The following is a 13,403-nucleotide window of genomic DNA, read 5'->3' as shown; positions in this document are numbered from 1 at the left end:
TCCACTTTCATGATAAATAGAGCTGTTGACTTTTACTGTATCTGCATTCATGTTGCATTTTCAATGCATTTACAAAGCAAAGGGGAAAAAAGAAGCATTAAGAGCAAAATATTTATTTTCACATGATATATAATTCCATAAAAGGCCCTGCAATGACTATATTCATATCAGCAGGAGAGATGGTACATCTAAACACAGAGGCCGTCACGGGTCCCAGAATGTAGAAAAAAAGCTCCTGCTGTCATCTCTGTGTCTGTATTACCGTTATATGATGTGATAAAAATGACTTAAGGAATCAACAGTGTTTTGAACGGAGGCTGCTTTCTTGTCAGGATCTCCTGTTGTTGTTCTTACAAGAGTTTCAGAGGTCAAAACGGGATTTTACTCCACCGTGGACAACAATGTAATGAGGTTGAAATTACATCTCTATTTATCATATGGCTGCAGACATTTCCCCTCCCACCCCTTTGTGTTTAAAATTAGCTCCTCAGATGAATGGCAGGTCAAGTCTGTACACGAGAGGGTGTGGTGAAAAAAGCTTTGTGTTGCAGCATGATCTCAAGTAACAAAGATTTAACAGTTTCTCCAGACAGACATGTATTCACGTGCAACTTTTCGAGGTACCCATGAGAGGTTTTTTTTGTTTTGTTTTGTTTTGTTTTTTCCCACTTGGACATTTTTCGCACAAACACAGAGTGTTGCCTATCGTCCTGAACTGTTCTCATCTCATATAAGTTAGCCCAGCGGTGCGAAAAGGGATCCTTGTTTTTGCCTTTGGCAATTGGAGTCGTTACAAATGTGTAACACTCCCCGCTCTATGCAGTCTGCCACTCTTTATCAGACACTGTCGCCCTCTCACGAGCAGCGGCGATGGCAGATCAATCTGTCACTGTGCCTAGAAAGTTGCTCTCCGTATCGGAGCGAAGCTGGGAGTAACACACACAGAGCAGGAAACAGAGGAGGTCTTTGGTAAGTGTGTGTGTGTGTGTAGGATAGAATGTGTTCTCCGGGGGTCGTGTGAGGTGAGGTATAGAACTGGTTCGTGTCAAAAAAAAAAGTAAAAACAACTTGCCCAGCATGATTTCTGACCAACAGCTGAACATGTTCACTTCATCTCGTCATTCACTAGCTGACAACTCAATAGAATCCTAAAAGAAAAACACATTTTAAAGTAATTTAATCATAACTATAACGGCGGAGCCACAAGAAAAAAAACAAAAAACATCCAAATCCTGTAGATGACCGTTAATTAACACTTGTCCACTTTTGAAGTGGGAACCTTTGTGATCCTTTCATGAGGGTTTTCAGAGCTGCATTCAGCCGCTGACAAGTTTTCATAGAAATCAGCCGCTTAATTACAGGTAGCTGGCGACCAGTGAAAGGAAAAAAAGGCGGAACGATCAAAGAAAGAGCCACAGGCGTGAAAATGTTTCCTAAATTCCAACTGAGTTTAGAAAAATGTTGTCGAACGCCGGGGACATAATGAAATAATTGAATGTTTTCTGGTATATTGTAGAGCTTTCATGCCGGCTGCTCAGGAAAACAAGCAGTTTTACGCCATAGAAACCTGAAAATATAGTCATTTTCCCAACTCAATTATAGTCCAAGAACTAATTTATCTTTACTATAAAAATACTATAGCCTCAACTGCTTTGTCCTTGTCGTAGTAACCTTAAGTTTTCACTGTTTCTCATCTTGATTTGAATTGATGAATAACAGTTGAGTTCAGTTCCCTTTAAAAACCTGTGAAGGGCTGAATTGGAAATCAGACACTAACATGAGGATCGTTGGTTGCCGTGGTAAACGTTCATATGTTATGATGGGTTTTGTAATGCGCACAACAAGCAACAGAGTGCGGCACCCACTAACTATTGCAAATACTAAGCAATAAAAATTTAATTGGAGGCAAAGCTGTTTTTTTCCGAACACTCATGATAAATCGTGACAACGAGGCGCCCTCGACGAGAACGATATCTCCCATGTAAAAGTGGTTACTGGTCGGTATGGTGACTTTACTCGGTACCAGTGCTACTTGTACCGTTTTGTGTTTAAGTCTGATTGTTAGCAGTAAAGCTGTAAATTCAATGGACTCGTTTACGTAGAGACGATTTTCAGTAACTGTTTCCATTAGACATAAAATTGAGCAAATGGAAATTATGCAAATAAATTTGCTTAACAAAAACACGGCAATAAAAAAACCAACCCTTTTTTGATATAAAGTTGTTGCGCTTAGATGAAGTGGTTTGTCAGCCATATTGAAATAAATCTATTTTGCAAAACTGCAATGGAAACACTTTTTTCGCATCACGTGATCTACTGGAGAAAACGATGGAGAAGACGACAGGAAGTAGTAGCAAGATGATGATTTGTTTTTCTGTTGTTTTTTTTCAATAAAAAAACAATAGACAATATTTAGCTCTCTCCACCAGAGCTCTCACAGCATCACACATTTCATAAAGAGTTGTGTCTCATCCCAACATGTTGCATCCATAGCTTTTCTGTAAAACGGCTGACTACAATTTTCTCAAACGCCGCACACGTAGCCGGTTCCAAGTAGAAAGGGCTTGTCGCTGCAATGAATCGGACGCCTAGTGAAACCGCAGCATTTTTGTTGCGGTCCAGCCGCGTATTTGCACGTCTTTGGCTCTTTTCAAAGCTCCCTCTGAAAAGTGTTTTCTTGGTTCATTGCAGACAGGTTACTGTTTTCTAAATGAGGTGGAAGCGTGGGCTCGTTTCGACGACATGCTAAAATGACAGCACCATCTAATGCCCTGGCGTGACAACTACTGCAAATTTCAGGTGTCTTGGCGGCTCTTCTCCAGTCAACATCTGAAATTACCAGCAGTTTCCAGACGGAGGTCTTGTGTAAACATTATACACAACGTTGCCGGTAGAGCCAGTTTGTTTTCGAAATACAGAACGACAGATGTTCAGCCAATGACATTTCTGGGTTTTTTTTCCCTCTATATTCAACCCTGAAGTACAGAGAAAGCGGAAACCTATTGTCTCATGTAAATCAAGAACCTTGTCCAATATATTGCGTTTAAACAGATTTTAATCCATGTTTCAATAGCCGGAGGTGCGAGATAGAATGGGAGTGTGTGATCGCTGACCGGCAATCAAAGGGTTGATTAAATGTGAATTTAAGAGAACTTTCTGAGAGGAGTCAGAAAAGTTTTACATATCCTTGTCAGCATCTTCTTTTCTTACTTCACTTTAAACAAAATGTCCCTCTGTTGCCATGCTTCCCTCACTCTTCCTCCTCCTCCTTCCTCTCTGTGTCCTCCGCTCTGTTTACAATCGTTTTTATGGGGGAGATTAGAGCCAGCAGGGTAATATTCCAGCTGCCAGGATCCCTTTAGAGTTGCTTAACTCAGATTAAATTTGTAATCACACAAGTGGAACTCAATTAACTTAGTTGGGTTTCTCCTAATGCCTCTTAGCTCTTACTACACCTCAAGGCTTTGTTCTGGAAATAAAAGGTTGCTGCTTTTTTGTGGCCCAAGGCAGAAGAACTGTTTTTCTACATTACCTTGCAACAAATGCCTAAATGAAAATGTCAGACTACAGCTCATAATTATTTCTCATCTTTATGGGGTTTTTTTCTCTTTGGTACCTCTAGAATTAGTATCTTTTGATTTAAAGTCCATTTTCAATTAAACCAAAGCATTTAAAAATGCAATAGGTTTAAAGTGACTGAACAGTGTTGGCAAATCTCAGTTGCTCTGAAAACTCAGCACCACATCCTGTCTGGGATTTGGTGGCAGATTTTGCTGCTTCGTGAAGAATCTTAATTCAGGAGCTGCCAGGTATTACCAGTAACTTTTTAAGGCTTCATTTTTAGTAGTAACCCCGCCGCCCCCTTCCTGGGTTTGTTTTCGTAGAACGGCTCGTGTTCCAGTTCTGAGTTCTGCAAACACCGAAAACATTCAGTCAGCACGAAGCAGAAAGGCGGCAAGCAAAGGAAAGACGCGCTGCTTGGAAGACGGAGAAACCTGAGTTGCTCTGTGCGGCTTCAGAGATATGGAGTGAATTTTCTATTTTAATGGACAAATTTTCCTGTGGTTTAAGGAGAAGTAAAGTAGGCACCACTTATAGAACTGGCAATACGTAGCATGTAAACAGAATGATGCAATTAACATCCCAGTATGCAAGCGTCTTAAACATTTAAATAAGAATTGAAATTGGAGATTATCGTCAAAGGTATTGTTTTGTATGCACAAATGGCCACGAATGACCTTTTCTTCGGGTCGGTTCCGTTCAAATTAACTTTAGTAATTTTGCACTTTGTAAACACGAGTGAAACTGAAAAGGCCTAGCAAAGGAAACCTGCGACAAATAAAAAAACCCCAGTCAACTGAATAAATGTAAATTATGCAGAAACAGACTTAAAGCTGGATTCAGTTTTTTTTTGTTTCCTATTTTGCTTGATTGGATGATAAGAAACTGAAAACTTGATCTGAAGTGAAGCTGAAGCTGAGAGCGCCTCGTCAACGCTCCTCTGCGTGCGTGGAAGTTGTTACCACGGAGACTAAGACGAAACCTTCGGTGGTTTTATTTTCATCAACAGGGTGTTTTGTATGGAAATTAGATCCTTCTATACAGGAAACTACATGACTGTGGATTATTGTTGGTACTTGAGGGCTGCCGAAACAGGAAGTTAGATATCAGCAGATTTCAGGAAGTTTAACACGTCACGGCGTAGGTACTTTCTTGCTCCGTCCTTTGCAAGCGCACGCCGGCAGTTGGAGAACTTTGTCGGATGGCGTGATGAAGCCGAGCTTTACTTTGACCTTGGAAAAAAAACAAAGAACGCGACAGTCTCAATGGCGACGCCGGGTGAGCTTACTTGTGGAACACATTTCTCCACCAAGATAATTCAAAGTACTTTAAATTATGAAAACATAAAAGAGCACAGTGCAGTGAGGTCACAAATAAAAGTAGAGATAAGTTGAACTAAAGACTAAAATTGACTTCAGTTGGTATTATGAGTGAAAGGCAACTCTAAACAAATGGGTTTTTAAAAACCCCTCAGTGTTTCGGCCTTTTTGTTGTTTTCCGGAAGTTTGTTCCAGATTAGTCATAAATGAATGAAATGAAACAACAGCAAATGAACACAGCACGGGACAGTAACGGACACAACGGCGCTGTTCTTCCGCTGCATCAGGCCTGATTCAGCAATTACCGCGGCGACCGCAAAAGACCATAAGGCCAAAATGGAATATTTCTAATGGCTTCAATCTTCCTGTTTCCATAATAACATTGATAGCAGGAGAGACAATAGGAGCCTGCTTTCTTTTAATGCCAGCTGACCTACTTTAGTTAATCCCTGGCCTGCTTGTGCACGCTTACATGCAGCTGAATTTAAAAAAGCAAGCAGTTCTGGCTGATGTGTCAGCAGTTTTGATGGAGTGTTATTTTGTGATTGTCATCTGTCGGTCTGAGAAGATGCAATAGAGGTGGGCATTTCTCTAGCTTGATGTGTGTTTCAGCAGCAACTCTGGTGTCGTTTCTGCCCCCATATTCGCAATAAACAGCTGGATATCCAGAATAGGCAGAGCTTAAAATCTGTCTGCGCAGTTTCTTTTTTGTTTTTTGTTGTCCAAAACCATTTTTAATTCGGCAGTCTTCAGAGAAGATGAAAGTAGAAAAGATGGAAGAAAAAATAAAACAATTTTGGATTTTATGCAAAATTAAAAGATAAAGACATGTATGGGGAGTAAAGTTCAGACATTACCACAGATTTTTCTTTCTTTGTTTTTCGGTTCACCTCACAGTCACATCGCGCCTGCAGTACCTTTAACTGCTTCAGTTTCTCATGGAGAGGGGAGTGAGTGGGTGAGACAAAAAAAGGGGGGAAAAGGACAATAAAGTGCTTTGTAAGCAAAACTTCACTAAAACATTCAGTTATAGAAAACGAACCGCAAGTTTTGATGCTTTAACATTGTCATTTTTAATTAGGCATCTTTTTCAGCGAGTGTAAACTTTGCTCATCGACATTTTCCCCATTTCAGCCATTTCTGCTTTTGATGTTTTTTGCTTGAAAACATATTATTAATAAAGCTGCTTAAATGATGCAGTAGTTTTTCAGCTTTAAGAAAAGTCAGCTGCCAGTCGGATACTTTCCAGTCAGTGAACGCATCGTAACATAACAGCAACCCTCTTCAGCAGTGAGGTCGTTACTGAGGGAAGGAGACTTATTATCACTTTTATATGAGTAACAACAACATTTAATTTCCATTTGGTATCAAAAAAGGATTAATTGAATTTGACTGATTTTATGCAGCTGTTAATAAAATTACATTTTAATGCTGTTTGAACCCATAAACAAAAATGAATTAAAAAAATCTGAAATAAATGTGTTTGATAAAAGAAAGAATTGGTTCAAATCTTTAATAAATTGCCTCTTGTGTTGCATTAGAGATTTTAAACTCTCAGCATCAATTATGGTAACCAAATAACAGGATTCCTTGGTGTAATCCTACAAAACTGAAAAAAAAAAGTATTCTCAAACAGCTTTATTGTGTTTTTTAAAAAGATTTTCTTTGTGTGCAAGGCTGTTTCCTTATCCGCTTGTGCAGGATTGTCTGTTGAAAAATCATGCAATTACGCAAAAATGATGGAATTACATGAAAATCCAATAAAAAAAATAAACTCCAACTGCAGACTCCAGCAGCCTTTGACATCATTTGGTTGCTTCTAAAAATAGCAGGCTCTGTAATAAATCATGGCCCGACAGATTTTTGAAAAGCATCTATCAGCATTAAAATCTCTGCAGTGACCTTCAGTAAGTGGAGGAAATGTAATTAGAGGGGAGCTGGTGGTGGGGGAGGAGGGGTCAATTCAGTGAGAGCCACCCTGTCCACAGGAACCAGGCGCTGCACAAACAGAGCAAAGAAAAAGATTCAGTTCAGCTGAGGGGAAGATTGGGATGTGAATATGCCTCGACTGCCTGTGTGAACCTCTGGTGTCAGCGATGCAGCTGAGAATCAGTGACAGAAAGCTGAAACGAAAGGAGGCAAGGAAGTGAACAAAAAAAAAAAAAAAAGTTAAAATGGCTGATTCGACTTGAGGAAAAAGGTAGAATTCAGTTTAGTCTCCGCAGGCCCAGAGGCGGACTTACTGTCTAGATTTAAGACTTATAAATATTGTTAGGGGCCTGACTGCGACACTGGGAACGTTTTTTTTTTTCTCTTTCTTTGTTTCCCTGAAAAGTTCAGTAATTAAGGAAAACGTAAGGACAAAAGTGATAACGCAATGTATAGAAATCTGACATCACTCTGCAACACAGTGGCCACCCAAGAAGCAAGGAGTGTTTTCAAAGTCTTCCTAAATGTGAGTTCAGAAAAAGCAATAAATCGTTTGAGCGCATGACAAATTAAAACGATATCAATAATTTTCATTTGCATGATTTATCATTTTACTCTTTTCTCTCTCTTTCTCTTTATACCAAAAAGTGGATGACAAAAGTCTGCAGTCTGGTTGATTTGTCTCAAATTGCTCCTTTTTAAGGGCAGTTTTGTCTACAGAAACTTCATAATTCGTTTTTATTTGCTGTTTGTCTTGTTTTGTTTATTTATTTTTGGATAATTAAAATGTTTTCCAGTCCCAGTGTTAAATGTTCATTAGAGTTTAAGCTTTATTGATCTTTGATGTCATTTTCGTATAATGCACTTGAAAAGCCGTTAGTCTGACAATACCATTTGTCACGCCCAGGACTCTTTAAGTCTGTCTAAATTTAACTTTAGACATCCGTCCACTTTATTCAAAAACCACGCAAATGGTGGTCGACAAAGAAGTGAAAATACTGATAGAATTCATTTGGCTCACAAGTGGGGGAATAAATGTCCGTCTGTCATTTAATTCCACTCAGTTCGATGTGGGCAGACATTTTGAATTTGAAGAATTAAAACCATGGTGAAACCTTGGGCATTTTTGACTTAGAAACATTATTCTCACAAACACCAGGTTTTGCCTGGGTTGTGTTCTCCTTCTTGGATTAAGGAATCCAACTTTTTCATCATCCTGCAGTAAAATCAGTAGATAGACTGAAGAAATCTTCCCTCTTTCTTCCAACTGAGGTTAAGGAGCTGTTTCTCCAATCCCATTTCTGTTCACAGCAATAGGCAGCTGTGTTTTTGTAGTTCCACGTGAAAGATCCCTTTTAATGTATTGAAATTTTCCCTTTAACTCACAAAAATCTCCTAAGGCCATCTTAACATCTACTGGTCATAATATTTACCCATAATAGGGGAAGACACAGCTGGACATTAGTGCTAGCTAAACCTGACATAAACCGTCTGAACCCAAATAAATGCCAAACTAGTGGTTCTCCCTGAGGATCAGGCTTTGTGATTTTAGATCCCTCAGACCTTGGCCACACCTTTTGCTGAAGCAGGAAGCAGCCGACGCCCAGCCCAGGTAACTCACACATGATAAGTGTAGCAGGAAAGCGTTTGAAACTACGCATAATAGTTTTAAATGCAACTAGCAACTGTGCATGGTGGCGAAAGTCCCTAAATTAAATGAAACTAGCATGAAATGGTTTGACTGCTCAACTCATGATAAACTTACCGTCTTTATTGGCTGTGAACTGATTGTGGGCTGCAGCTGGCTGAGATCATCACAAACACAAATCAGACGTTTATCACCTGAGAGCATGTGAAAAATATGTCTCGTTAAAACTAAAGGGGCTAGTTGTCGTTTTACCATTTGAGCTGGTTCAGCTAAGTCAGCGTTTCTGTATTTTTCCCACCAAACAAAAGTTGGGACAAGGTCTGTGAAAACAGATGATTGTGGATGCAGTTGTCTTTAGGAAGCTGATAAAACTGTTGGCGCGATAGCGTTACTGCTGAGCTGTGGAATATGTCTGAACAGAGCTTTAGCTAGACCTTCTTGTGAATGAAGGTTTTTCTTGTCTTTAAAGCAATCTGCTGGCCGTGGTTTCTTAGAAACGTTTTGATTAATTATTGAGCATAATAGTTTGGTAACTAGTTGGAATGCATTTGTGATTGGACTGAAAAGATTTTTTCGTGATGACATTTGTGGTGAATTGGCAGTATATAAATAAACTGAACTGAATTAATGAATGTCAAAGGATGAAGACATCTTGAACACGTTTCTGTCTGATTTTCATACAGCTCCAGTCTTAAGTAGCTTTGAGTTCAACATTTATTTATCTTTGACTTTAAAATGTTGAATGGGACTATCTACTGAAATTTTAGTGAGCTGCTTTTTATTAATTAAGAAGATTTCTTTTATTGTTCCGCTGGGTTCTGTCCTTGGCCCCGTTTTATTCTTTTTGCCTTGTTTGCTTCTTTCACATCATTTTTTAAAAGATTTCTCAAGGATTTCCTTTTCACTGCTGTCAACACATTCCCACAGCGTGTTGTGAACATCACAAAGAACTGTGAAGAATATATTGTTCCACCCATATATAAAAAATTGTAGTTAGATTGGTTGAGGAACATGGGTGAATTGAGCAAAAGTTCACCCGGTGCTTTTATATTGGTGGCTGCAGTTCTGTTTTCACTCCCGTCTTTAACACTTGGTTTTTGGAAATTTAAAGTGCGTCTCGCTTAAGGTCGCCCTTAACATTGCCTGATATTTCCTCTCATTTGTTTTGTGGCCTTTCTCCATTTTCAACACGGCTCATTCTGGAAAAGATTACAATGCCTCTACCCATGTACGATGACCCCTGAGAGAGGCATTAGTGTATAAAAATAGATCGATGTTGAGATGGTGGGACGCAACACAGATCAGTTGAGCACTTCTCTCCAGCTGCAGTTGTGGGGAAAGCTGGAAAGGCCTGGTGGACGGCGCCGGCACTGAATTATAGATGAGGTTAGAGAGATGGAGGCACTCCTCTGGCTTTCCCCATCCTCCCACCTCGGTTCAAGCATCATCACGTAGGTCCACACACGCACGCACAAACGCACAAACCCATTCATACTAAGCCAAAAAACTGTGCATGCTGCCTTGAGGCTCAGAGGTTTCACACATTCATACTTCAACTCCAGATCTCTACTCTCAAAGACGTCCGTCCCTTTTTTAAATAATTATTATTATTACACAAACACAGTTTCACAAACGCACACATGTGAAACTGTGCATTTGCGTAAGGAATCTTCCGAAGCTTGCTTTGTGGCCCGTGAACTTCTGAGATGAGATGGATTTCCCGCTTTGACTGCCAAAGGGAGCCAAAGCGGGCTCAAAGTTCACCTTGTTGAACTTTGAGGTTCAACAAGGTGTCCACTTCTCGGAAGAAGGAAAAAAGAAAAACTGGCAAAACCTGTCAAACTTCTGAGGTGAACAGGAGGTCACCAGATCTGTCAGTATGTTTTTCTTTATTTCACGCATGTTCTGATTTTTGAGTGCAGCCGGTTTTGAGCTCAAGTTTACAAAAGGCACAAGAGCAAGAGCTGTAGAAATCAGTGGCATACGTAACCTGACTGTGTAGTTTTAACTCGATAAAGTGTTTTTAAATTTACAAATGTAGTTTTAAGTCTCTGGCTCTTTGACACTAGTCTGAAAACACATTAGGAGTAATTTTATATGTAAACAAAGGATGTAAAGTTTAGCTGTAAGCTTTCTAAAACCTCCCTGGTAACAAAAAAAATCCTTATTTTGCCAACTCGGCACCTCTAAAACTCGGGATAGCTCCACCACGATGCTGGTCTTCATGACATAATATGTCAGTTGTGACATTATCGCACAATATTTCCCAGCATGTGAGTTAGAGCCACAATCTTACAATCTTGGTGTTTCTTTCATCCCGTTTAGATAGGTTTGGGGAAGTCTGGGTCAGGTTGTTATAAGTTCAAAATGGCTGCCTGTGAAAAACAACAAGGGTTTCTTTCTTTCCCAAAAACTGGGCAAGAAAAAAATTTATTTAATTCTAGTAATTTTCAGGTCTGGATAAGTAAAGAAAATAAGAGTTTGGGGAATAACTGAATTTCAACTTGATTTCCAATCCCATTTTCAGGCTTTTTTTGTTGCTCCTTCCTTCCAGCAGTAAAGTGGTTTTCCAGGCAAGCCACTGTATCAATATGTGCGTTGAATTTAAAGTGATCTCTAGTATTTCATAATTTCATTTGAACATAGTGGAGTGAGAGGTGCGCTAATTCTGGAAAAGTCTGGATTTTTTAAATGTATAGGGCGCTTGGGTTAAAACTAACTTGCATTTGGGCTAAAGAAATAACCCAGGTGTGTTTTTTAGAATCCGTTTACTGTACGAGTGATCCGTTTCACAGACCGACACAAGAGTTAGTTGTTTTTTTTTTTGACAGTTCATGATCAAAGACTTCTCTGTCATTTAACCGCAGCGCCATAAGAGCCTATCGGTATATCTTTGCCTGTAGAAGCATGCGTCTGTAAACACTGAGTCCTGTGTTTTTACCTGTTTTTGTCAACGACAGTTTACATGATCTCATCATCTGCAGGGGCTCCAGCAGGCTCGTTTGAACTTTGGCCTCTTCAGAATATTAACAGGAAAACGTATGCGTTTGTCAGGTGAAAGCCCAGCCACATAAAAGTCACATGAGCAGCTGGAAAGTGGCCACCAGTGTATAAAAAGATAATCAATTTGTGTAGCAGCAGGAGGATCAGGCTAGTAAAACGGTTTTTGTTTTTTTAATCTCTATGGATAATCTGTCTCTCTCTTTCTGAGTCTGACTAAGCTAAATCTACGAGTTTCACTACAGTGACTACTTGCAGCTGAAGGTTTTACAGATGAGCGATTTTCTAGCAGGAAGCCTCTTTCTCTCCAGCAGCTGCAAGGTGTCTTGTTTTTTGCTTTTCGATTCCACCGTGGGGGCTTGTTAGGTGAGATCAGCAGACTGGTCAGAGGGGTCTGTGTGCTGCTGTAGAATCAGAAAGGAGCTTTGAAGCCCAGACAAAGCAGAGCTTTTCTAGAACTGAAGTGTGTGTACATGCAAAAAATAAAGATAACTTAGAGGTTTTTACATGGGATTGTTTTTTTGTTGTTGTTTTTTTTCTAAAACTATTTGTATATACACTTACATGGAATGAGCAGAGGTTTCCCTTCCAAAGATATAAAACTTTGGAAGGGAAACCTTCCAAAGTTTCCCTTTGGAAGGGAAACTTTCAAACTTTATAATAACTAATATTATTATTATTTTTAAGCAGTCACGGCAAAACTTGAAACTGCTGCTGCACAAGTTACTCAACAGGTTGTTGCTAGGTAACCAACTAGCTAGTGAGTTGATGCTATCCGGCTAGTTAGCTCGCCATGAGAGGTTGAGCAGCTAAAGTCTTTCCTCTGCCTCCATCTCCCAGAATGCTGTGCGGTTCTGCATCAGAGTTTGATGCATATTCTACATATTGAATATCAAATGTTCTATCAGACATCTTACCTACTGCTATCGATCAGGTCATATATAATCGATTTATCGTCCAGTCCTAACTGGCCCATACTGTAAAAACACCTGACGTCCATTTTTGAGGCCAGCTGGACATTCCTCACTTCAGATCATCCTGCAGATTTTCAGTCTGATGCAGGACTGAGCTACAATATTTATCTCCGTCTGATGAAACTATTCTTTTGTTGATTTGTGTGCTTTAGGATGTTGTTATGTTGACGTATGAAAATAATCAGTTTTCATGCAGATGCCAGAGAATAGGATGACAACACTGATTGGTATTTGGAACTAAGATCCCATTTCCATGTAAAGACATAAGGACCCAAACCATGATGCAGCCACCACCAAACCTTACTATAGAAATGACTTTTTTTTTTTTCTTTTAGTAACTTTTAATCTGCTTTTTGAAACCAACATGTGTTTTGGAATTACGGCTTAGAAGTTCAACATTTAGACTTGAAGTGTGTCTAAATTTAGTCTTTTTAATGTTTATTATTATCAGGATAATCTGTCATTTTGCCTCTGTATCCTGCTGTAGGCCTCTCAGGAGCCTCCCTGGTCAGTTTTCTTATCTCTCCATTCATTTTTGAGACACATCAAGTTCTTGCTAATCTCGCCATTGCTCACTGCGTTCCGCGGCGCGTCTAACACCGTCAAGTCGGTCAGGTCAGGCATCACTGACCGTCGCCCAGCGGCAACCAGCGCACTGTTCTGCTTTTCAGTTGTGTGTGTGAACTCCTCCTCGCCGAGATCCTGTTTCTTCAAAACGGATCCCTCAAATTCAGGAAGGGGAAGCTCGGTTGTGCAACTACCTGCACAGCGGATCAAATCATATTAAAGCGTGCGATCACACACTCACATGGGCGTTCGTGGAAGGCTCAGCCAATCACATTTTACACCTGCAGAATATGTTTGTCCATTATGATCATTTCATAATCATCTGTTAATTCAGAGGGTCCAAAGTGTTTCCCCGGAAACGTTTTTGGCCCTTTGAACAAATTTGTGTGCCGCCCACCCCTTAAC

General features: G+C 39.8%; 1 protein-coding gene across 7 annotated transcripts in view; it reads left to right on the top strand.

Moving 5' to 3' along the window:
• mgat3b (beta-1,4-mannosyl-glycoprotein 4-beta-N-acetylglucosaminyltransferase b) overlaps positions 1-13,403 on the top strand; it is a 66,001-nt gene that overhangs the window by 32,412 nt on the left and 20,186 nt on the right. Inside the window, exon 1 of one of the 7 annotated variants that reach the window (XM_032564090.1) lies at positions 626-969. The exons of the other annotated variants lie outside the window; for them this stretch is intronic. The gene's annotated coding sequence lies outside the window, so the exon portion shown is untranslated. Of the gene's footprint in view, positions 1-625; positions 970-13,403 lie in introns of those variants that run through there. 7 annotated transcript variants of the gene reach the window in all.

The sequence above is a fragment of the Xiphophorus hellerii genome, chromosome 5 (genome assembly GCF_003331165.1).
Source record: "Xiphophorus hellerii strain 12219 chromosome 5, Xiphophorus_hellerii-4.1, whole genome shotgun sequence".
Taxonomy (NCBI): domain Eukaryota; kingdom Metazoa; phylum Chordata; class Actinopteri; order Cyprinodontiformes; family Poeciliidae; genus Xiphophorus; species Xiphophorus hellerii.
Note: the sequence above shows the minus strand (reverse complement) of the source record. Positions and strands in the feature narration are given on the sequence as shown.